The sequence below is a fragment of the Chiloscyllium plagiosum genome, chromosome 37, assembly GCF_004010195.1.
Source record: "Chiloscyllium plagiosum isolate BGI_BamShark_2017 chromosome 37, ASM401019v2, whole genome shotgun sequence".
Classification (NCBI taxonomy): domain Eukaryota; kingdom Metazoa; phylum Chordata; class Chondrichthyes; order Orectolobiformes; family Hemiscylliidae; genus Chiloscyllium; species Chiloscyllium plagiosum.
Window position 1 is genome coordinate 23,202,665 of NC_057746.1, and position 22,639 is coordinate 23,225,303.

At 44.5% G+C, this 22,639-nt stretch overlaps 1 long non-coding RNA gene across 2 annotated transcripts in view; it reads right to left on the reverse strand.

Moving 5' to 3' along the window:
- LOC122541374 overlaps positions 1–4,902 on the reverse strand; it is a 59,114-nt gene extending 54,212 nt beyond the window's left edge. Inside the window, exon 1 of one of the 2 annotated variants that reach the window (XR_006309586.1) lies at positions 4,626–4,902. This is a non-coding gene — a long non-coding RNA (uncharacterized LOC122541374). Of the gene's footprint in view, positions 1–3,018; positions 3,580–4,625 lie in introns of those variants that run through there. The other variant, XR_006309584.1, reaches the window with a different exon arrangement.
- Between the last annotated feature and the right edge of the window lie 17,737 nt (positions 4,903–22,639).

Below are 22,639 nucleotides of genomic sequence, written 5' to 3' on the forward strand. Positions count from 1 at the left end.
TGGAAGGTGCTAGCTATGAAGAGAGGTTGAGTAGGTTAGGTTTGTTTTCATTAGAAAAAAAGGAGATTGATGGGGGACCTGATTGAGGTTTACAAAATCACAAAGAGTATAGACAGGGTGGATAGAGATAAGCTTTTTCCCAGGGTGAAGGATTCAATAACGAGAGATCACGCTTTTAAGGTGAGGGGTGGAACGTTTAAGGAGGATACACGCGGTAAGTACTTCACACAGAGGGTGGTGGGTATCTGGAACGTGTTGCCAGCAGAGGTAGTAGAGGCAGGCATGGTAGCATCATTTAAGATGCGTCTGGACAGATGCATGAGTAGGTGGGGAGCAGAATGATACAGATGCTTAGGAGTTGGGCGACAGGTTTAGACAGTAGATTTGGATCAGCTCAGGCTTGGAGGGACGAAGGGCCTGTTTCTGCACTGTAAATTTTCTTTGTTCTTTGTTCCTCAGACTAGGAGACCAAAACTGCACACAATACTCAAGGTGTGGCCTCACCAAGGCCCTGTATAACTGCAGCAAGACATCCTTACTCCGATACTCAAATCCTCTCACTATGGAGGCCAGCATGCCATTAATTTTCCTCACCGCCTGCTTCACCTGCACGCCAAGCTTCAGCGACTGTTCCACCATGACACACCCAGGTCTCGTTGCACCTCACCTTTTCCAAAACTGCCACCATTCAGATAATAACAAGCTGCTTCCTGATTTTGTGATGACAACAGATAACTCATATTTATCCACATTGTATTGTATTTGCCCACTTAGCCAGTCTGTCCAAGTCACCCTGCAGCCTCTTAGCAACCTCCTCACAGCACACTGCCACCCAGCTTAGTGTCATCTGCAAAATTAGAGATATTGATTTCAAATCCATCATCCACATAGTTAACATGTATTGTCAACAGCTCGGATCCCAGCACTGAACCCTGTGGTACCCCACTCGTCATGGCCTGCCACTCTGAAAAGGCCCCGTTTATTCCAACTCTCTGCTTCCTGTCTGTCAACCAGTTCTTTGTTCAAGTCAATACGTTACCTCTGATACCATGAGCTTTAATTCTGCTTAAAAAGTCTGTTGTGTGGAACCTAGTCGAAAGCCTTTTGAAAATCCAGATACATAGCATCCACTGATTCACCCTTATCCTCTTTACTGGTCATATCTTCAAAACATTTCCTAACGGTTGTCAAGCATGATTGCCCTTCATTGAATCCATGCTGACTCAAACCAATCTTGTCACCATTTCACAAAAGCCCAGTTCTTATGTCCTGAATGATCAATTCCAGTATTTTCCCCACCACTAAAGTCAGGCTAACAGGCCTATAATTCCCCGTTTTCTCTCCATCCTTTTTTAAAAAGTGTGGTTACGTGAACTAACCTCCAGTCCATTGGAACGGGTTGTACATTACTCACCAGTCCTGGGTACCAGGTGAAACAGTTGGCATTTCACCGATGGAAACATCCTTTTACAATTATTTGTGACCCACTCATTTTTAAAATAATAAATGTTGCAGCTCACCACCACCTGAACAAGGGCAACTAGGGACGGGCAATAAATGCAACGTCACCCTCCACTCCATTTTCTGATCTATCTCCTCTTAAAACCTCTCACTCTCCTCCTCATTTCACAACCCTTACAAACTTTGTGGCATCCGCAAAATTTGAAATTATGCCGTGTTCACAAATCTCAAGCTCACTCCTCTTAGATATTGTAAAGGTTGTGGAGAGAGTCCTGTGATATCTTATCATATAACTTGTTCCAAGCTGAGAAATGCAATTGTTCAGCACTACTGGGGTGGCACAGTGGCTAGCACTGCTGCCTCACAGCACTGGGGATCTAGGTTCAATTCCAGCCTCAGGCAACTGTCTGTGTGGATTTTACGTGTTCCCCTGTGGCTGTGTGGGCCCACTCTGGGTGCTCTGGTTTCCCCCTACAGTCCAAAGATGTGCAGCTTAGGTGAACTGGCCATATTAAGTTGCCCATAGTGTTCAGACATGTGGAGGTTGGGTGCATTACTCAACTTACCAGCCCAAGCCTGAATGTTGCCCAGGTCTGTTGCAAATGGAAACTGGTGGCTCAGTTGTTAGCACTGCTGCCTCACAGCGCCAGGGACCCAGGTTCGATTCTAGCCTGTCTGTCTGTGTGGAGTTTGCACATTCTCTCCCCGTGTCTGCGTGGGTTTCCTTCAAGTGGTCCAGTTTCCTGCCACAATCCAAAGACGTGCAGGTCAGGTAAACTAAACTGTCCCACAGTGTTCAGGGATGTGTCCGTTCGGTGCATTAGTCAGGGGGAGGGGGGATGGGTGGGTTACTGTTCGGAAGGTCGGTGTAGACTTGTTGGGCCGAAGGGCCTGTTTCTACACTGTAGACTTTTATTCTACACTATAATTGCTGTGACTCGGTCAGTTGAATTCCATGCTTCACCTGTGCTTTCTCAGCTGTTCTGAGAAGCCGTTTATCAAACTGTTTTTGGAAGTTGTGCAGAGCTGACCTTTTAACATTGTTTGCAAAAGGAATACCCAGGCTCTGAACCAGGGCTGGATTGAGATAGCACCGCTGACCCAAAATGAAGCTGCCCATGTACCACAAATGAATAAAACTACCCATTGTTCCTGCAGTATCGCGGTCAGTTAATTCCATGACAAAGGTCACAGAGGGCTGTCCACAGGAGTATCATACCTTACAATTACCAGTCTGTGCAGCAATGTTTTTCTCTGTAACTGCACATACTGAGCTCCAGAAATCTTTCCTTCTGTTTGATGGGTAAACCTACCTTGGAATTTTGAATACACTGAACTCATCTCATTTTCCAGTCCTGCCTGGGAAAGGGACCTTCAAGGGACTCACACAATGTCTCATTATCATACCCACAATATGTGCACAATCTCACATCTCAGCTCGCACAAACCTCACACAAATTCATACACGTTGTGGTCAGTGCTTCGTGAGTAGACTGGGTTGCAAACTTGACAAATTTTCCATTAGCTCAGGAACTGTGAGATCGGTGCTGTATTTACAGTCTGCAGTTGGATGTTTACAACAGTGGAAGAGAACATGTAGCTGCTGGCCTGTCAGGCTTTTACAAGAAGAGCGAGCAATTCCCGTAAACTGCAGTTTTATTTTTGCCGAGAGCCACTACAGTTTCGTTTTGAGTCAGTGGTGCTGTATCAATCCAGCCCTGGCTCAGAGACAAAAATTGTTAAAGAGTCAGCTCTACCCATGTTCCAAAAACAGTTTGATAAAATGCTTGTCCAAACAGCTGAGAAAACACAAGCAAAGCATGGATTCGAAACTGAGTGAATCACAGGAATTATAGAGTAGGGCTGAATGGTGGAGTTTCTCAGATTGAACCAAGTTATACGATAAGATATCACAGGAATCTCTCCACAACATTGACTCTATCTGAGAGTTTGAAATTTGCGAACTTGGCATAATTTCAAATTTTGCAGATGTCACGAAGTTTAGAAGTGTGGTGAAGTGAGGAGGATAGTGAAAGGTTTGGAGGGGAGGGTGACCTTTCCTTAAATTCATTTATTGGATGAGGTGTCACTGGCTGGGCCAGCATTTTTTGCCCAATCTTTCATTGCCCAGAGGGCAGGTAAGCATCAATCACATTGCTGTGAGTCTGGAGTCACAAGTAGGCCAGACCAGGTAAGGATGGCAGCTTCCTTCCTAATACAACTGCACAGACACCGATATCCCATCACCAAGTCACCCTTTATTTACTTGTGCACTGTGCAGTGGCTGTGACCAGCCAGCTCAGAGTCAGTCGCATGAAGTGAGGAGGTTCTAGTCTCCTGGTTTTTTGTTTGTACTCTGTGACCCACACACAAAGAGCACTTTCAGCCTACACACAGTAAATTTGGCCTCCACACAATGCTTTTGGCATACACACGGTATTTTCAGCTTACAAGTGGTAGTTTTGGTCTGCACACAGTGCTTTAGGCCTACACACAGTACTGGAGAAAGTGAGGACTGCAGATGCTGGAGATCAGAGCTGAAAATATGTTGCTGGAAAAGCGCAGCAGGTCAGGCAGCATTCAAGGAGCAGGAGAATCGACGTTTCGGGCATGAGCCCTTCTTCAGGGCAGGCAAAAACCCACATTGTCTCCTAGTTTTATATACATATGTATATATCTTTCCTTTTTTTAGCTGAACACAGCCCAAAATATAAAACAAAAACACAAAAATGAAAAAGGAAGGCAATGTCTCAAATCAAGAGGATTTTTCCCGCAGTACAGCCAGCTCAGAGTCACTCCGCAACTGAGGAAATTTTCGAATCTTCTGGTTATGTTATTTCCTTTTTTTAAAAAATCCCCCACAGTACCGCCAAACAGCTTACTTATTCCCCAGCACCCACGTCATGTGTGTGCAGGCGTAGGTCACAGTGAAGAAACAACAAGCCCAGAACACTTTATTCATATTCCAACCAACGTTTGTAGTTTTCTCTGAAAGAGAGCCATACCAAACTCAAAATGTTAACTCTATTCCTCTCCACAGAAGCTGCCAGACCTGTTGAGTTTCTCCAACAACCTCTGCTTTTGTCTCGGGTACCTGGTATCTATTATCTTGGTTCTGTATTCTGATGTCTGGTGTCACATCTCTGGAAGCTGAGGTCACATACCTACTGCCCATCTTCTGACTGGTGCTTGATGTTTGATGCTTGGTACCTGGTGCATTGCTGACATTTGTTTTATCACATCCATTCAGAGAAAGTATTGGCACCTTTTCAGGTTTCAACAAGGCAGATCACCTTTAAAATCATTGCAAAGCCATTGGACGTCCTGAATGGATCTTCAGGGATGGAGGAGTACTGAACTCTTGTCCAAATATGGTAAAAACAATGACCGCAGATGCTGGAAACCAGATTCTGGATTAGAGTGGTGCTGGAAGAGCACAGCAGTTCAGGCAGCATCCGAGGAGCAGGAAAATCGACGTTTCGGGCAAAAGCCCCACATCAGGAATACAGGCAGAGAGCCTGAAGGGTGGAGAGATAAATGAGAGGAGGGTGGGGGTGGGAGAAAGTAGCATAAAGTGCAATAGGTGAGTGGGGGAGGGGATGAAGGTGAGGGGGGAGGGGGGGGAGTGGATAGGTGGAAAAGAAGATAGGCAGGTAGGACAAGTCATGGGGGCAGTGCCTGTCCAGATATGTCTTCTCTATTCATCGTATGTTTAGAGATTTTCAGCGAGAGCTTGCTCTGCAGCTTTCTGTGCTGCTCTGCTGAATCCACAACGTGTCAAATTCAGTTTGTTTGTCGACATTTTGGTCACGGAATGGTTTAAAATAAGTGCTGACTGCCGCCCATTTCAAAACCACAAGCGAAGAAAATAACGGCTATCTAAGAGCAGAACTTGTTTTTTAAATGTGATAAATGAAATTGATTTGAATCTTGGCTTTGACCCAGTCAAGAGTGTTTCTGTAAACTGGGGAATTAAAGAGAGAATGTCTCTGCGTAGTGGAGACCAAGGGGAGAGCGACAGAACTGAGGGTTATTAAGTTAAGTGACTGTGAGCTGGGGAGTGAGTGAAAACAAGGCATTCCAGAGAGTGACTGAACTGGGGGATTGAGGGAGGGTGACTGTGAATTGGGGGGGTTACAGAGACAGTGATTTAACAGGGGCTATGGGGAACATGAATGAGAACAGAAGATTAAGAGGAGGATTACTGAGAACTGGGAGTGACAGAGAGAGTGACTATGAACTGGGCTTGAAGGAGAGAATGGATGAACTGGGGTTAAGGGGAGAGTGAATATAAATTTGAAGTTAAAGGAAGATTGTTTATTGCCTAACTTTGGCCCTGCATCAGCAAAGGGTTTGTCATTTAGTCTCCCTTCTCTTCAGATCGGTGGATTAGATTTTTATGGACAAAGTTAAAAATCACACAACACCAGGTTATAGTCCAACAGGTTTATTCGGAAGTACTAGCATTTGGAGTGCTGCTCCTTCATCAGATAACTAGTGGGGCGGGATCATAGGACACAGAACTTATTGTAAAAGATCACAATAAGTTATCTTAGCCTGCTTGGCACACTTTCCTCATTCCTGAAGAAGGGCTCATGCCCGAAACGTCGACTTTTCCAGCAACACATTTTTCAGCTCTGATCTCCAGCATCTGCAGTCCTCACCTTCTCACAGTTCTGATGAAGTCATGAACCAGAAACATTAACCACACATGTGTTGAGCTTTTCACCACCTTCTGCTTTTATTGCAAAGTTTCAATGAGTGTAGTCTTTGGTTTTTAGATATTTGCAGCTGACCCACTTGCAATATTTGCGGTCTCCTGTTGTCTCGGAGTGATTAGGTGCTGTGATTCTAATTTCTGTATAATCTTTTTTCCAAGAAACCCAGTAGGTTTCAATTTACATTTTCTGCAGCAAGTCAGATGATGTTCTTTTAAAACTGATTGTTTTTATATGAAGATGAAACTGAAATGAAATTTCCACAGTATATACCCTGTACACAATGCGACACATTGTACAGGAATGGCAGTTGCAGTAAAATTTCCACAGTTTGATAGGATCGGAGTGATTAGGTGCTGCGATTCTAATTTCTGTATAATCTTTTTTCCAAGAAACCCAGTAGTAGGTTTCAATTTACATTTTCTGCAGCAAGTCAGATGATGTTCTTTTAAAACTGATTGCTTTTATATGAAGATGAAACTGAAATGAAATTTCCACAGTATATACCCTGTACACAATGCGACACATTGTACAGGAATGGCAGTTGCAGTAAAATTTCCACAGTTTGATAGGAGATAAATAATACAGTGCATTGTAAAGAGAGTTGAATATACCGCCCACAGTCTAATAGCTTATAGATGGCATTACATAGAGAGTGGAATATACCTCCCATAGTCTAACAGATTATAGATGGCACTACACAGACAATATTTCTCCCATAATCTAAAGACAATGCAGCACATTGTATGTGAGTGGGCTGTATCTCCAAGAGCCTGACAGACAACACAGAGTGTGAAGTATAATTTTCAGCGTCTGGTACACAATTTTGACAGATTTCTTTACTTACCTGATGATTTCCATCAAGGTGCCAAAGTGTATCTCAGCGAGACGTTCAAGCTCCAGCCAGAGCCAGGAGTGGGAAGAAGGAAGGTGACTGAGGAATTGATTGATGATCCAGGGCGAGATAAAGCAAGTTGGAGATGGTGAGGCAGAGAATAGGCAAGATGGAGGCAGGGAGCTGCAGAGTGTGGGGGCATGAGGATAGAAAGCTCTGCCGTTGAGATGGGAGACGTAAAGGAGGTGAAGGAGGAGTGAATGGGATAGCAAAACACTCAATGCTAAGTGATAGCAGTTGGGTTGCTGGAGGCTTCAGAGGCAGATTCGTGGTCAGATGAATGAAGTGTGATCAGAATGGTAAGCCGTTGTCCATCACATTAACTACACTGATCATTATATTGTTTGAATAGTGCATTCACTACTTAATTGTTGCTGAGACACTATACTGTGTGAAAATTTACAGAGCAGCTCCCCACTGTATAATGCCTGGCTTCTGAGGAAAGATCTCTCCAGCATGGGCTCTTCATTGTTGAAAGGAGTTTTCATTGAGGTAACAAGATGGCGGCAAGTAGCAGCGCTGTGTTCGGGGCCCATCCCTTTCTGTCTGCCTTCTCTGTTTCTTCCTTTCTTCTTCTGACTTTTCTTTTTATTTGTCTCGTTGAAAACCTTTTTCAGAATCTCAGGCAGGGTGAGAGTGGGCCTGGCGTCTCGTGCACATGTGGCACCAGCAGTTTCCCATATGTAGTGGCCTACTGCTGTGGTGTGGCTTACCAGTATGGTGCGCCCCAGCCCACCCTCTTGGACCAGTCTGGGGGTCTTTCAGCAGAAAGTGGCAGTGTCTCAGCCTGGCTTGGCCTCAGCATTGTCTCAAGGTGATCTGAGCAATCTACCAGCCTTGAGAGATGATGTCCAGTGCGGACTGAAGCCCAGGCATGGTGTGGACTGGAGCCAAAGCCCGGTACAGACTGCAGCCAAAGCGCAGTGCAGACTGCAGCCAAGGCCTAGCATGGATTAGAGCCGAGGCCTGGCATGGACTAGAGCCAAGGCCTGGTGTGGACTGCAGCCAAGGCCTGGTGTGGACTGAAGCCAAAGGCCAGTGCAGATTGGAAACAAAGCCCGGTATGGACTAAAGCCAAGGCCCCGAGTGGATTGGAGTCACGGACCGGTGTGGACTGGAGACAAAGCCCGGTGTGGATTGGAGTCACGGCCTGGTGCGGACTGGAGCCAAGACCCAGTGTTGATTGGAGCCAAGGCCCGGTGTGGACTGGAGCCAAGGCCCATTGTGGATTGGAGCCAAGGCCCGGTGTGGATTGGAGCCAAGGCCCGGTGTTAATTGGAGCCAAGGCCCGGTGTGGACTGGAGCCAAGGCCCAGTATGGACTGGAGCCAAGGCCCGGTGTGGATTGGAGCCAAGGCCCGGTGTGGACTGGAGACAGGGCCCGGTGTGGATTGGAGCCAAGGCCCGGTGTGGATTGGAGCCAAGGCCCGGTGTGGACTGGAGACAAGGCCCGGTGTGGATTGGAGCCAGGCCCAGTGTGGACTGGAGCCAAGGCCTGGTGTGGATTGGAGCCAAGGCCCGGTGTGGATTGGAGCCAAGGCCCGGTGTGGACTGGAGCCAAGGCCCGGTGTGGACTGGAGCCAAGGCCTGGTGTGGATTGGAGCCAAGACCCGGTGTGGACTGGAGCCAAGGCCCAATGTGGATTGGAGCCAAGGCCCATTGTGGATTGGAGCAATGGCCCAGTGTGGACTGGAGCCAAGGCCCATTGTGGATTGGAGCAACGGCCCAGCGTGGATTAGAGCCACAGCTCGATGTAGACAAGGACTGGAGCCAAGGTCTGGTATGGACTGATGCCAAAGCTCAGTACAGACTGGAGCCAAAGCACGGTGCCATCTAGAGCCAAGGCCTAATGGAGACTGGAGCCAAGGCCCGGTGGAGTGGAGCAAGGCCAGGTGTGGGTTACAACCAAAGCCCAGTGCAGACTGGAGCTAAGGCCCAATGTGGACTGGAGTCAGGGCCCGGTGCGGACTGCAGCCAAGGCTCAGTGTGGACTGGAGCCAGGGCCCGGTGCGGACTGCAGCCAAGACCCGATGTGTACTGGAGCCAGGGCCCAGTGAGGACTACAGCCAAGGCCTGGTGTGGGCTGGAGCCAGGGCCCGGTGCGAACCACAGCCAAAGCCTGGTGTGGACTGGAGCCAGGGCTCGGTGTGGACTACAGCCAAGGCACAGTGCAGACTGGAGCCAAGGCCCAGTATAGAATGAAGCCAAGCTCAGTGCAGACTGGAGCCAGGGCCTGGTGTGGACTGGAGCCTAGGCCGGGTGCAGACTGGGGCCAGGGCCCGGTGTGGACTACAGCCAAGGCTCAGTGCAGACTGGGGCCAGGGCCCGGTGTGGACTGGAACCTAGGCAGGGTGCAAACTGGAGCCAGGGCCCAGTGTGGATGGAGCCTAGGCCGGGTGCAGACTGGGGCCTGGGCCCAGTGTGGACTGGAGACTATGCCCAGTGAGGACTGGAGACAGGGCCTGGTGCAGACTGCAGACTAGGTGCCAGTGTGGACTGGGTTGGAAGACCTTTGTTCTGAGCTTTTATTTCTGCAATGCTGGATTTATTATTTCTCTATTTTCTAGGATCTTGTAATTGAAGAAGCTGTACCTAAGACAGTGCTGTAAGTGGTGACTTATACATTTTTCACTGTGTTCATTTTACAGAAAGTGATGTTTGGCTAATCATGCTTACCAAATCTAGATAAGGGAGAACCAGTGGTTGTGATGTATTTGGTTATCAGAAAATCTTTGAACAGGTCCCACATAAGAGCAAAAAGTAAAGCACATGTGGGGGATAATGTATTGGCATGGATCGAGAATTGGTTGTCAGACAGGAAACAGAAATAAATAAATGGGTCTTTTTCCACTGGAGATAGTGACTTGAAAACTATCACAAGCATCAGTGCTTGGGCCCCTGTTGTTCATGATATATATAAATGACCTCATTGAGGGAACCAAACACACCATTTCCAAGTTATTGCTGATGACACAAAACTGGGCACGAGCATGAGTTGTGAGAAGAGTGTAAGATTTCAAGATGATTTAAACAAGTTGAGCAAGTGGGAAAACACATAGCAGATGCATTACAATGCCACTAAATGTGAAGCTACACACTTTAGTGTGAAAAACAGAAAGGAAGTGTATTATTTAAATGGTGATATATTGGGATGCGATAGGTGTACAGCAAGGATCAGCCCTTGGAGAAATGCCTTACATTTTGAGTGTGTTGTGGCCTTTGGAACCAGCCAATGAAAGTATACAGGTAGGTGCTGCAAGCAATTGGAAAGGGAAGTGGTATACTTTGTTTATTGCACGAGAATTTGAGTTCTGAAGTTGAGATATCTTATAAAAGCTATACAGGGCTTGGTGTGACCACAGCTGAAATACTGTGTGCAGTTTTGGTGCAGTTTCCCTATCTACATCCTTGTCACGGAGGTGGTGCAGTTGAGGTTCAGTCGGTTGATACTGGGGTTGGTAGGACAACCCATGAGGAGCAATTAGTTCAACCAGGCCTATATTCACTGGAGTTTAGAAAAGTGAGAGGAGATCTGAGTGAAACGTGTACAATGCTAACAGGGCTATACATACACTAAATGTAAGGAAGCTGTTTTCCTGGTTAGAATTAGGGAATACAGTATAAAGGACAGACCATTTAGGATGAGATGAGGAAATATGTCTTCACGCAAAGGGTAGTGGAATTCTCCACCATCGAAGGCTGTGCACGTTAAGTCACTGAATATATTTAGGAACATGTAGGTCCACTTTTAGAGGTACGTTGGGAGGAAACGAGAACGTGACATTGAGTTAGAGGATCAGCTATAATCAGATAGAGCGGCTGAGCAGGGCTTTCCCCTGCTCCAAGTTGCTAAGCGATAGATATAAGGAAACACAGGGCCAGCTGGAGGAAAGGCAAACCTGGAATTGACTTTAAGTTCCATAAGAATGAGGTGTGGGAATAGAGTTTGAGTAGGAAAATGGGGCAGTTCCTGGAATTATTTAATGGTCATTTTAATTTTGGTGATTATGTAAAATGTTGGAACTATTGACCTGTCCAATATCCTTTTCATGGGCGTTACAGGCTTCTTCCCAGATGTCCCATGGGCAGTAAAATTGATTTTGTGCATCTTGCTCCATCATAAATAATTTATATCAACCTAATTGTTACTCATCTGCAGTGACTGGTTGGAACCATTTCATCAGTTCAGGATCTGATTGGAAATTTGCACACAATGGTTCCATTCAGTGCAGGAGAGAGCCAATGACACGTCAATATTGAGTGGGATGTCCCAATCAGAAAAGCTCTTAGGTCTGAATAATACAGATACAAATTAAGAATCCATTGGGATATTTTAATAACACAATTTGGATCAAGAGATCTTCCTTATACCTAGGTCATTCTGAATTGGAAAGGCTACAACACAGTCTTAACATAAAACATTTCTCCAAGGGCTGATCCTTGCTGGACTCAAATGTTCTAGAATCTCTCACAAGAGAAACTGTCCTTTCTACACACACTCTCTCAAGGCCACTCAGGATCTTAACCATCTCAATCAAGTCATCTGCTACACATCGTAGTACCCTTCGATACAAGCCTAGGTTGTCCAACATTTCATTCTCAGGCATCATGCTCAGGATAGGTGTTTACAAGTCTGGAGCATCAAAGGTGGGACCAAACTTGGAGGGCTTCAAATGTGTCTGTAGGCCTTGAGGGATGAGATGGTTGCGACGACATGAGGAATGCCACGTGGCTGCAGTAGCAAGTTTGTTTCATGTGTGGTCAAAGAGCTGGAGGGATGAGGAGGTTGCAGCGTTGTGGCAGTGAGTAAGGGACTCACTGAGCGCATGTCTGAGGGAGGCAGAGAACTTCTTCAAAGTGAGCATCCTTTGAAGAGACTTTGCAAGTGACACAAACTTAGTTGAGACAAAAAAAAACTGAAGAAGGCTTACACCTGAAACATCGACTTCTCCACCTCCTGACGCTGCCTGGCTTGTTGTGTTCTCCCAGCCTCCTGCTTGTCTACCCTGGATAGCAGCACCTGCAGTTCTTTTGTCGCTAATCAGGATAGGTATTTGTCTCATAAACCATCAACCTTCTAATGTGTTTACATCTTTCCTTCAATAAAGTACACAATACCATGTGCGGTCTCACCAATGCCATGTATTGCTGAAGCATAACACCCCTACTTTTGTATCAATTCCTTTTGCAATTAAAAATAACATTGTATTAGCTCCCCTTAATTCCTTACTGTAGCTGCACTGTACTTGACAATACATGAACTAGGATGCCTGGAATCCCCTGAGCACAGAAGTCTCTCACTATTTAGGTACTCTGATTTCTCTTATGCTTCCTGCCAAAAATGGACAAGTTTACATTTTCCCACATTATACTCAATTTTTCCAGATATTTACCTACTCACTCACCCACCTGTATCCTCTGTGGTCCCTAATGACCTATTGTCTACCTATCGTTGTGTGATCAGCCAAATTAACAACCTCACCTGCATACCTTGATCCAAGTGATTATATAAATTGCAAAATGTTGAGCTCCCAGCACTAATCCAAGTATCATACCACTTATCCCATCTTACCAATCTGAAAACGATCTATTTATGAACTGCACTCTGTTTCCTGTTTGCTGGCCACTTTTTCATTTATGCCCTCTGCACTGGGAATTATTATCTTCCACGATAACATTTGATATGGCAACTGTTCAATCTTTCCTGGAAATCTAAGTATAATACGCCCACCAGTCTTGATATTCTTCCAAGCAATTCTCTGGTAGTTTTTTTCCTTATGCTTTGCACAATGGATGAACCTGGCTCTTGATATATAGGCAACAATAGAACACTGAAGTTGCCAATTGCCTGGCACTGGAGGGGGAGTAAGTGAGGACTGCAGATGCTGGAGATCAGAGCTGAAAATGTGTTGCTGTAAAAGCGCAGCAGGTCAGGCAGCATCCAGGGAACTGCCTTCTGCATTGAAACCTCATCACCAATTGCCTCAGCTTCCCAACCCAAAGTCTATTCAGAGGAGAACAAAACAAGTTTAGAGTTGCTCAGTACTTTTCTGATAATTGCCCTCAGGTATGTTGCTTGTCCTGCTTCTCTAGTACATAAAACAAAGGAGGGCCATTGTTAGCAATGGGTAGTGCTCCTGATGTTCCATGGGCTTTCCAGAACATTGGAAGTAATGCATTAATACTGATGCACAATGACTTCTTTTCTCCCTCAACAAACAAGTTGAAACCTGTCTTTGCAAAAGCATAACCAAATTTCTTTGCTGTTGACATGTGCTGACTTATCCAGTGTCGCGCTGAAAACTCCCCGAATATTCCAGGTGTTCAGGAAGAGTTCGAATTGCAAAAGGTGAAAGACAGCCATCAAGTCCTTTCCAGTGAAAACTTGAGACCATTGTCTGTACATTCGAACATCCGAATTAGCAGCAATGGTGGTCCGTTTGGCCCATCAGGCCTGCTGTACTGTTCATTAATATTGTGATTGAGCTATTTGGGTTTTGAATTCTGCATTTGCACCTAACCCCGAGAACCTTTGACTCCCCTGCCTAATGATTATCTGTCTTATTCTCCAACCTCTTCCTTCAAAATATATTCAATGACCCCACTTCCATCATCCTCTGAGGCAGACAGTACCGATGTAGCATGACCCTCAGATGATGGACCATCAATTTTAAACAGTGCTCCCTAGCTCATGGACTCATCCACAAATAGAAACATCCTTTCCACACCCACCTTGCTAAGACCATTCAGGATCTGATATACTTCAGTATAGTTACCCCTCAGTCTTCTAAACACCAGTGAAAACCAGCACAGTCTGGGCATCCTAGCTTCATGAGACTATCTGCATAGTCCAGATATCAAACTGGTAAAACCTCCTCGAGACCACTTTAATGACATTTTTTCATTGATCGGTGATTGCATTGTGGTGTTTAAAATAGAAATAGAATTTGAGCAGATAAATGCCAAGGAACTATTTTCTCTTGTCAGGGAACAGAGTTGTAGAAGATACACATTTAAAATTAGAGCTAAGAACCAAATTAGGGAACAATTTTTCACTGAATGGAAATAGAAATCATGGAATCATTCCCCCACTAAAGGCTATGACTTTTTGGACAATTGGAATTTTCACGGCTTGTTTATTGGGAAAAGATATCAAGTGGATGTGAAGCAAAGGTAGGAATTTGGAGTTGTGGTGCAGATCAGGCAGGATCGACCTCATGACAAAACAGACTCACGCTGATCTGTACCTAGATTCCAGGCCAGAGTCTAATTCTGAGGCACCTCACCCATCACCCTGAATCCAAACAGCCCTGTTGGTGTATCCCTCATGAGATGTCAAGAAAATTCTTTCTCCCCTTGTCCCATGAAACAACTTAGAATGCACACTGTCTAAGAAAAACATAATCAGGAAAACTGAACAGCAACTTGCAATAACGACTCAGACACTCAACGACATCTGTAGAAGTGTTTAATGGAGGGGGTGGGGGGAAGAAAAAGGTTATTTTGATATAGTTGGATGAAGATGTGTCATAGATGCAGGCACCAAAGGAGCGTGGGTCTATCGGTCTGAAAGGCTTGTTTCTGAGCTCTTTATGCTTCCTTTTGATAAACTCTGAAACACAGCACTGACACAGAACTCCATGACGCATTTTTGCTGCTGTTCACAATTTCAGCTCATTAAAGGTCACCAAACACTGCATACCACATTTCAGCGTGCTCATCACAGCACACATGACTAATGCAGATCATAGTCTAGAATTCACTAACTGCATTTCCAAATTATTAGTCGTTATATTAAAACAGGGAAATGTGTTACGAATCAATTAAAAGAAATCAGTTTGTCACGTGTATTTAAAACAGCTGTTGGAGGTAAAATGAGAAAAATGTGGATGCTGGAGATCTATAACAAAAACAGATCTGGCAAAACTCGGCAGGTCTGGCAGATTCTGTTGGAAGAGAGCAAAATTAATGTTCCAAGTCCAGTGACTCTTCATCAACTCTTGGAGATATTGGATGAAACTGGAACTAGAGGGCAGAATTAAAAAGGGATTTTCGAAAGTTCCTGATGAAGGAGCAGTGCTCCGAAAGCTTGTACTTCCAAATAAACCTGTTGGACTCTAACCTGGTGTCATGTGATTTTTAACTTTGTCCATCCCAGTCCAACACTGGCCCCTCCACATCAGAGATTGAGACAGAGATTACTTTGAGGTTAACACTTCCAAGGGAATAGAGCAAAGGTATGCAGATACTGATCATGGAATCCCTACAGCTTGCTTATTGAGCCTGTACTGATGAGCATTCCCACCTTATCCCATATTTCCCACGGTTAACCCACCTAGCCTGTACATCCCCTGGACACTGCAGACAATTTAGCATGGCTATTCCACCTGGCTTGTACAACTTTGGTCTGTGGGAGGAAACCGGAGCAAACCCACACAGACCCGGGGAGAACGTGCAAACTCCACACAGAGAGTGGCTTGAGGGTGGAATCGAACCCGAGTCCCTTGCACTGTGAGGCAGCAGTGCTAACCACTGAGATCTGATTAATTTGCAGAACAGCCTGAAGGGTTCTAAATGACCTGCTGCTGCTGCCCTGTTCTCTGTGGACTCAGACATAGGCCTCGGGCTCAAAACTAATTTTAAGGATGTGAGAGATGTCTGTAAAAAGTGTTGTTTCTGCAAAGAATTGAGTTGCTGGATATGTGGGCGCTACAAAAATTCAGATATGCTAACATGAGTGATAGTTAAAACTGGCATCTTGCATCTGCAGAAATATGACAGTGGTTTTGCAAGGCAGGTACAGTGCATGTTCCAGGAAACAGAAGGGGGTTTTAATTTAGATAAAGAGAAGTCATGTCGTGGCCATTAAGCTGTTAGGTAGGATAAGGGGGTGGGAGAGGTGATCTCGTGCAGCACCAAGGGTATAACTATGGTACATGTTCCAATTTGATTAATGCATTGATGCCCTTACTTGCAAGTTCGTAAATAAATTGCCTTGTTTTCAGCTTTTGGTGGTCTCAGCTAATTTTATTGAGTTTGTTTCTAACATGGATGTTGATGAACAGATCGAGAAATTAAATATTGAGGCATCAAAAGATTTTTCAAGTTTGCAGTATGTTTAAGTTTGAGGTTTCGGACTAATGAGGAAAGCAGAAACAAAACCTTACAATCTATCAAATAAACAGACAGCAGCACAGTAATGTCGGTGATTAGTTAGGGAGTAAAGAATTATTTAAAAGCCTGGAAACACACCATTCAGGAGCCTGTGTTAGTCTCACACCCATCCCCTCCCCCACAGCTTCACAATGCATTACGAAGGGGTTCTGCAAGGTGGAGGGAGTCTGAGGCGAGAGTGCGGTGAGGATCAGTGCTCCTCATAAATGTTCCAGTGCTGAAGAGAAGGAAGGATCCCAAGCTCTTACCTGCCAGTAATTCTCAACATGTCTCTCATGGACTGAGATACACACAGTCACTTCATCTTCTCAATGTTCTCTTGTCATTACTACACACTGCTCTATAATTACTTACTTGGGGATGCCCTGAATCTGGTCTGGTTACGAAAGCTCTCGTGAATCTATTGCCATTGTACTCAGTCCTTCTCTATCGCTCTTTATAGTGTAGAATCACTCACAATTGAAGGTCCAGGCTGGTAGAGAGACGCCGGATATACAAATCATCACCGTCTTTGACGAGAAGCCTGCTGAGCTGTATATGATGTGAGTGACCAGTCCTGCACTGATGGGAAGGTAGGAATTTCTCAAGAAGCTGATGAGGAACATAGCTGCCTGTGCTTCTCAGGCTGTCTCACACATTGGTTTAACTAAAAGATGATGCATCTCCACCAATGAATTATTTCTCACCTCCTCCACAGAACCAGTGGCATACAGGAAAATAAAGGTGCCTGACCTGCCCCAGTAGCAGCCACCACTTCAATCAGCTGCCAGGATGGTGTCTCCGGATATCCCAAAGGATCGACTCGTGCCATTCACCCAGACACTCCAGCACCACAGAGTCATTCATCTCAGTGGGAATCAAGGGGCAAAACTCTGCTCTTTGGAGTCATACCTGGCACATCGGAAGATGGCTGTAGTTGCTGGAGGTCAGTCAGCTCAGCTCCAGCTCATCTCTGCAGGAGTTCCTCAGCGTACTGTCCTCAGCCCAACCATCTTCAGCTGCTTCATCAATGATCTTCCCTCCATCATAAGGTTAGAAATGGGATGTTTACTGCACAATGTTCAGCACCATTTGCAACTTCGCAGATACCGAAGCAATCCACATGCAAATGCATTAATTCTGGACAAGTGACTAGTAAACCAGGCTTGGGCTGACAAGTGTGAACTATACTGTAAATAGAAGAGTCTTGGGAAAGGTTAATGAGCAGAGAAATCTGGGAGTTCAGGTCCATTGTACCCTGTAGGTGGCTACACAGGTGGATAGAGTGATCAAGAAGGCATATGGTATGTTTGACTTCGTCAGACGTGGTATTGAGTATAAGAGCTGGCAGGTCATGTTAAAATTGTACAAGGCTTTAGTTCCACTACATTCAGAATACTGTGAACAGTTCTGGTCGCCACATTACCAAAAGGATATGGACACTTTGGAGAGGGTGCAGAGAAGGTTTACGAGGATGTTGCCTGGGATGGAAAGTTGAGTAGGTTAGGATTGTTTTCATTAGAAAAGAGGGGATTGAGTGGGAGTCTATTGAGGTCTATAAAATCATGAAGGGTATAGACAGGGTGGATAGAGATAAGTGATTTCCCAGGGTGAGGGATTCAATAATGAGAGGTCACGCGTTCAAGGTGAGAGGAGGAAAGTTAAAGGCAGATACATGCAGCAAGTAATTTACACAGAGGGTGGTAGGTGCCTGGAATGCGTTCCCAGCAGAGGTAGTAGAAGCAGGCAGGTAGATTAATTTAAGGTGCGTCTGGACTGATGCATGAGTAGGTGCGGAGCAGAGGGATACAGATGCTTAGGAATTGGGCGACAAGTTTAGACAGTGGATTTGGATCGGTACAGGCTTGGAGGGCTGAAGGGCCTGTTTCTGGGCTGTGACTTTTCTTTGTTCTTTGTTCCAAATTCGCAATACACAAATACCATGCTATGACCATCACCAACAAGAGACAATCAAACCACTGCCCCATGACATTCAATGGTGTCATCACCGAATCCCCAATTGTCAGCATGCTGGGTATTACCATTGACCAGAAACTCAACAGAAACTGAACTTACTACATAGACACAGCAGCTGCAATAACAGGTCAGAGGCTAGGAATACTGTGGCAAGTAACTCACTTCTGAGTCCCCAAAGCCTGTCCAAAGTGCAAGTTGGGAATGTGATGGAATACTCCCCACTTGCCTGAATGAGTGCAGCCCCAACAATACTCAAGACTCTTGACATCATCCAGGACAAAGCAACCCACTTGATTTGCACTTCAACCACAAGCATCCATTCCGATCCAGCACCAATGCTCAGAAGCAGTAGTGTGTACTATCAACAGGTGCATTGCAGAAATTCACCAAAGATCCTCAGACAACACCTTCCAAACCCATGACCAATTCCATCTAGAAAGACAAGGGTAGCAGATATTCAGGAACACCACCACTTTCAAGTTCGTCGTCAAGCCACTCACCATCCTGACTTGCAAATTTCTCATCATTCCTTCACGGTCACTGGGTCAAAATCCTGGAATTTCTTTCCTAATGGCATTGTGGGTGAACCTACAGAAGGTGGACTGCAGTGGTTCAAAAAGGCAGCCCAGCACCACCTCCTCAAAGTCAACTATGGATGGGCAATAAATGCTGGCCAGCCCAGCCAGCAATGCCTACAGTCGACAAATGAATAAAAAAAAGGATGTCATGAATGGTGTGCCACAGCGGTCTGTACTGGGGCCTCAACTGTTTAAATTTACATAAAGGAATCAAAGATATGGTAGCTGAAGATGTTGATGTTACATAGCTTGACAAGTGAATTGTGAAGAAGATATAGGGGTATAGATAAGATAAGTGAGTGGGCAAAAAGCTGGCAAATACAGTATAATGTGGGAAAGTGTAAAATTATCCATTTTGGCAAAAAGAATAAAAAAAAATATCTAAGTAGTGAGTAGTTACAGAACTCTAAAATATAGAGAATTCTGGCATCATGACACATTAATTATAGAGGTTTACTATGTAAGTATAACAAGTAATCAGGAACTCTATTAGAATTTTATGTTTTATTACTAGGCAGGTTCAACCCATATCCTCTGGACCTTCGAAGAGCCATAGGTAACTTAATTGAAGCCTATAAAATCTTGAGGAGATTTTTCCTCGTGTCAGAATATAGATTCATAGTTTAAAAATAAGGGATCACGGATTAAAAAGAAAGATTACAAAGTATTTTTTCTTTCAGAGAATTGATGGCGTTGGAATTGTCTTTCTCAAAAGATGATGGTTGCAGAATCTTTAAATATTTTTAAGACCGAAGTAATTTAGTTCAATTACAATTGTTAAGATAGAAGTAATTTGGTTCTTGATTACAAAGGGGATTAAAGATTATCAGGGATGTGTAGGAATGTAGAGTTGAGGTTAAAATCAGATTAGCCCTTGTCTTATTGAATGACAGAGCACATGTGTGAAGGGTTGAATGTCCTACTCTTGCTCCTTGTTTGTATGTTCATTAATTTTGTGACCCCCTTTCTGTTTTATCTAATGCTCTTGCAATAGTGAGACAGCTCCACTGGCAGATAGACAAGAAAATATTTGGAAGCCTTATGCTCACTACGCAGTAAGCTTTTGAGGCTTTCATTTTAAAGATTCTTAAATCCACATATCTTGTTCCATTCCAGAGTGAAAATGATAAATTAAATGACAACTTTCACTTGGCTTTCTTAAATCACTCACCAAATTTAGAAATACGGTCTCATTCTAAGAGTAAGTGTGTGAAGGCTTTAGAAATTTTTTTTCTTAACTTTGGGAGGAAGGCATAATGGTCTGTATCTAATATACATTTCTCATTATTATCCCTCCAAAATTTACTGCAACTTCTGAAATCTGCACATGCACAGTTAAAGACAGAAATCCCAAAATTCCTGTCACTGTTTCTATACATCATCATAGAGTGTATTTGTAGGTCCCCAGGCTGCAACCAATTAGAGTTGTATAAGTACTATGGCTAAACAGTGTACTATGTTTATAAATCTGGTCCTTAAAAAGTAAGATTATTTTGTACATATCTCTATGATGAAAAATCCATTTTTTAATGTGTTCATGTTTCATTTTCTGCCTTCATGACCATGGTCCAATCATTTATTTTATTCTCAGCAAATGAAATAAAATTCAAAAATTCATCGTATTTATTGCTGGTTTGATGGCAATGAAAATAATTAAGCATGATTGACTGCCTACTCAGACATCAATGTTGCTGTGTATGTGGACATTCAAACTGGTTTCTTACCTGGTTCTAATGACACAGGAAAGGAGAAATCCACACCACAGATGTCACTGTATCACTTGAGTAGCTTTGTTTAAGTGAGTGCTGTTGCTTTACTATTTAATGTAAATTCTAAGCCTACTGGTATTTCTTGTGAATTGGTCTGCCCCTTCCATAGTAGAAGTAGATTTATCTCAAGAGGGTTGGAATGTAAAAGCAGTGATGTGCTACTGAGACTACATAAAGCTCTGGTTAGGCCCCATTCAGAATACTGTGTCGAGTTTTGGGCCCCACACCTCAGGAAGGACGTACTGGCACTGGAGTGTGTCCAGCGGAGATTCACATGGATGATCCCTGGAATGGTAGGCCTAACACACGATAAACAGTTGAGGATCTTGCAAAATGTCCAGTTTACAGAGGAGGAAGTGCTGGATGTCTTGAAACGGTTAAAGGTGGATAAATCCCCAGGACCTGATCAGGTGTACCCGAGAACTCTGTGGGAAGCTAGAGAAGTGATTGCCTGGCCTCTTCCTGAGATATTTGTATCATCAATAGTCACAGCTGAGGTGCTGGAAGACTGGAGGTTGGCAAACATGGTGCCACTGTTTAAGAAGGGTGGTAAGAACAAGTCAGGGAACTATAGACTGGTGAGCCTGACCTCAGTGTTGGAGTTGTTGGAGGGAATCCTGAGGGACAGGATGTACATGTATTTGGAAATGCAAGGACTGATTTGGAATAGTCAACATGGCTTTGTGCGTGAGAAATCATGTCTCACAAATTTGATTGAGTTTTTTGAAGAAGTAACAAAGAAGATTGATGAGGGCAGAGCAGTAGATGTGATCTATATGGACTTCAGTAAGGCATTCGACAAAGTTCCCCATGGGAGACTGATTAGCAAGGTTAGATCTCATGGAATACAGGGAGAACTAGCCATTTGGATACAGAACTGGCTCAAAGGCAGGAGACAGTGGGTGGTGGTGGAGGGTTGTTTTTCAGACTGGAGGCCTGTGACCAGTGGAGTGCCACAAGGATCGGTGCTGGGACCTCTACTTTTTGTCATTTACATAAATGATTCGGAAGCGAGCATAACAGGTACAGTTAGTAAGTTTGCAGATGACATCAAAATTGGAAGTGTAGTGGAAAGCGAAGGGGGTTACCTCAGATTACAACAGGATCTGGATCAGGTGGGCCAATGGGCTGAGAAGTGGCAGATGGAGTTTAATTCAGTTAAATGTGAGGTGCTGCATTTTGGAAAAGTAAATCTTAGCAGGACTTATACACTTAATTGTTAGGTCCTAGGGAGTATTGCTGAACAAAGAGACCTTTGAGTACAGGTTCATAGCTCCTTGAAAGTGGAGTTGCAGGTAGATAGGATAGTGAAGAAGGCGTTTGGTATGCTTTCCTTTATTGGTCAGAGTATTGAGTACAGGAGTTGGGAGGTCATGTTGCGGCTGTATAGGACATTGGTTAGGCCACTGTTGGAATATTGCATGCAATTCTGGTTTCCTTCCCAATTGAAAGATGTTGTGAAACTTGAAAGGGTTCAGAAAAGATTTACAAGGATGTTGCCAGGATTGGAGGATCTGAGAGGAGAGGCTGAACAGGCTGGGGGTGTTTTCCCTGGAGTGTCGGAGGCTGAGGAGTGACCTTATGGAAGTTTACAAAATTATGACGGGCATGGATAGGATAAATAGGCAAAGTCTTTTCCCTGGGGTCTGGGAGCCCAGAACTAGAGGGCATAGGTTTATGGTGAGAGGGGAAAGATATAAAAGAGACCTAAGGGGCAACTTTTTCACGCAGAGGGTGGTACATGTATGGAATGAGCTGCCAGAGGATATGGTGGAGGCAGGTACAATTGCAACATTTAAGAGGCATTTGGATGGGTATATGAATAGGAAGGGTTTGGAGGGATATGGGCCGGGCGCTGGCAGGTGGGACTGGATTGGCTTGGCATGGACGGCTTGGACCGAAGGGTCTGTTTCCATGCTGTACATCTCTGTGACTCTATGACTGTGTTGCCAAATTCTGAATGAATGCCATCTACACATTTGCTAACGACACTACCATAGTAGGACAGATATCAAACAATGATGAGTCAGAATACAGAAAGGAGATAGAGGGCTTGGTGATGTGGTGTAATTTTTTAGATTAGATTAGA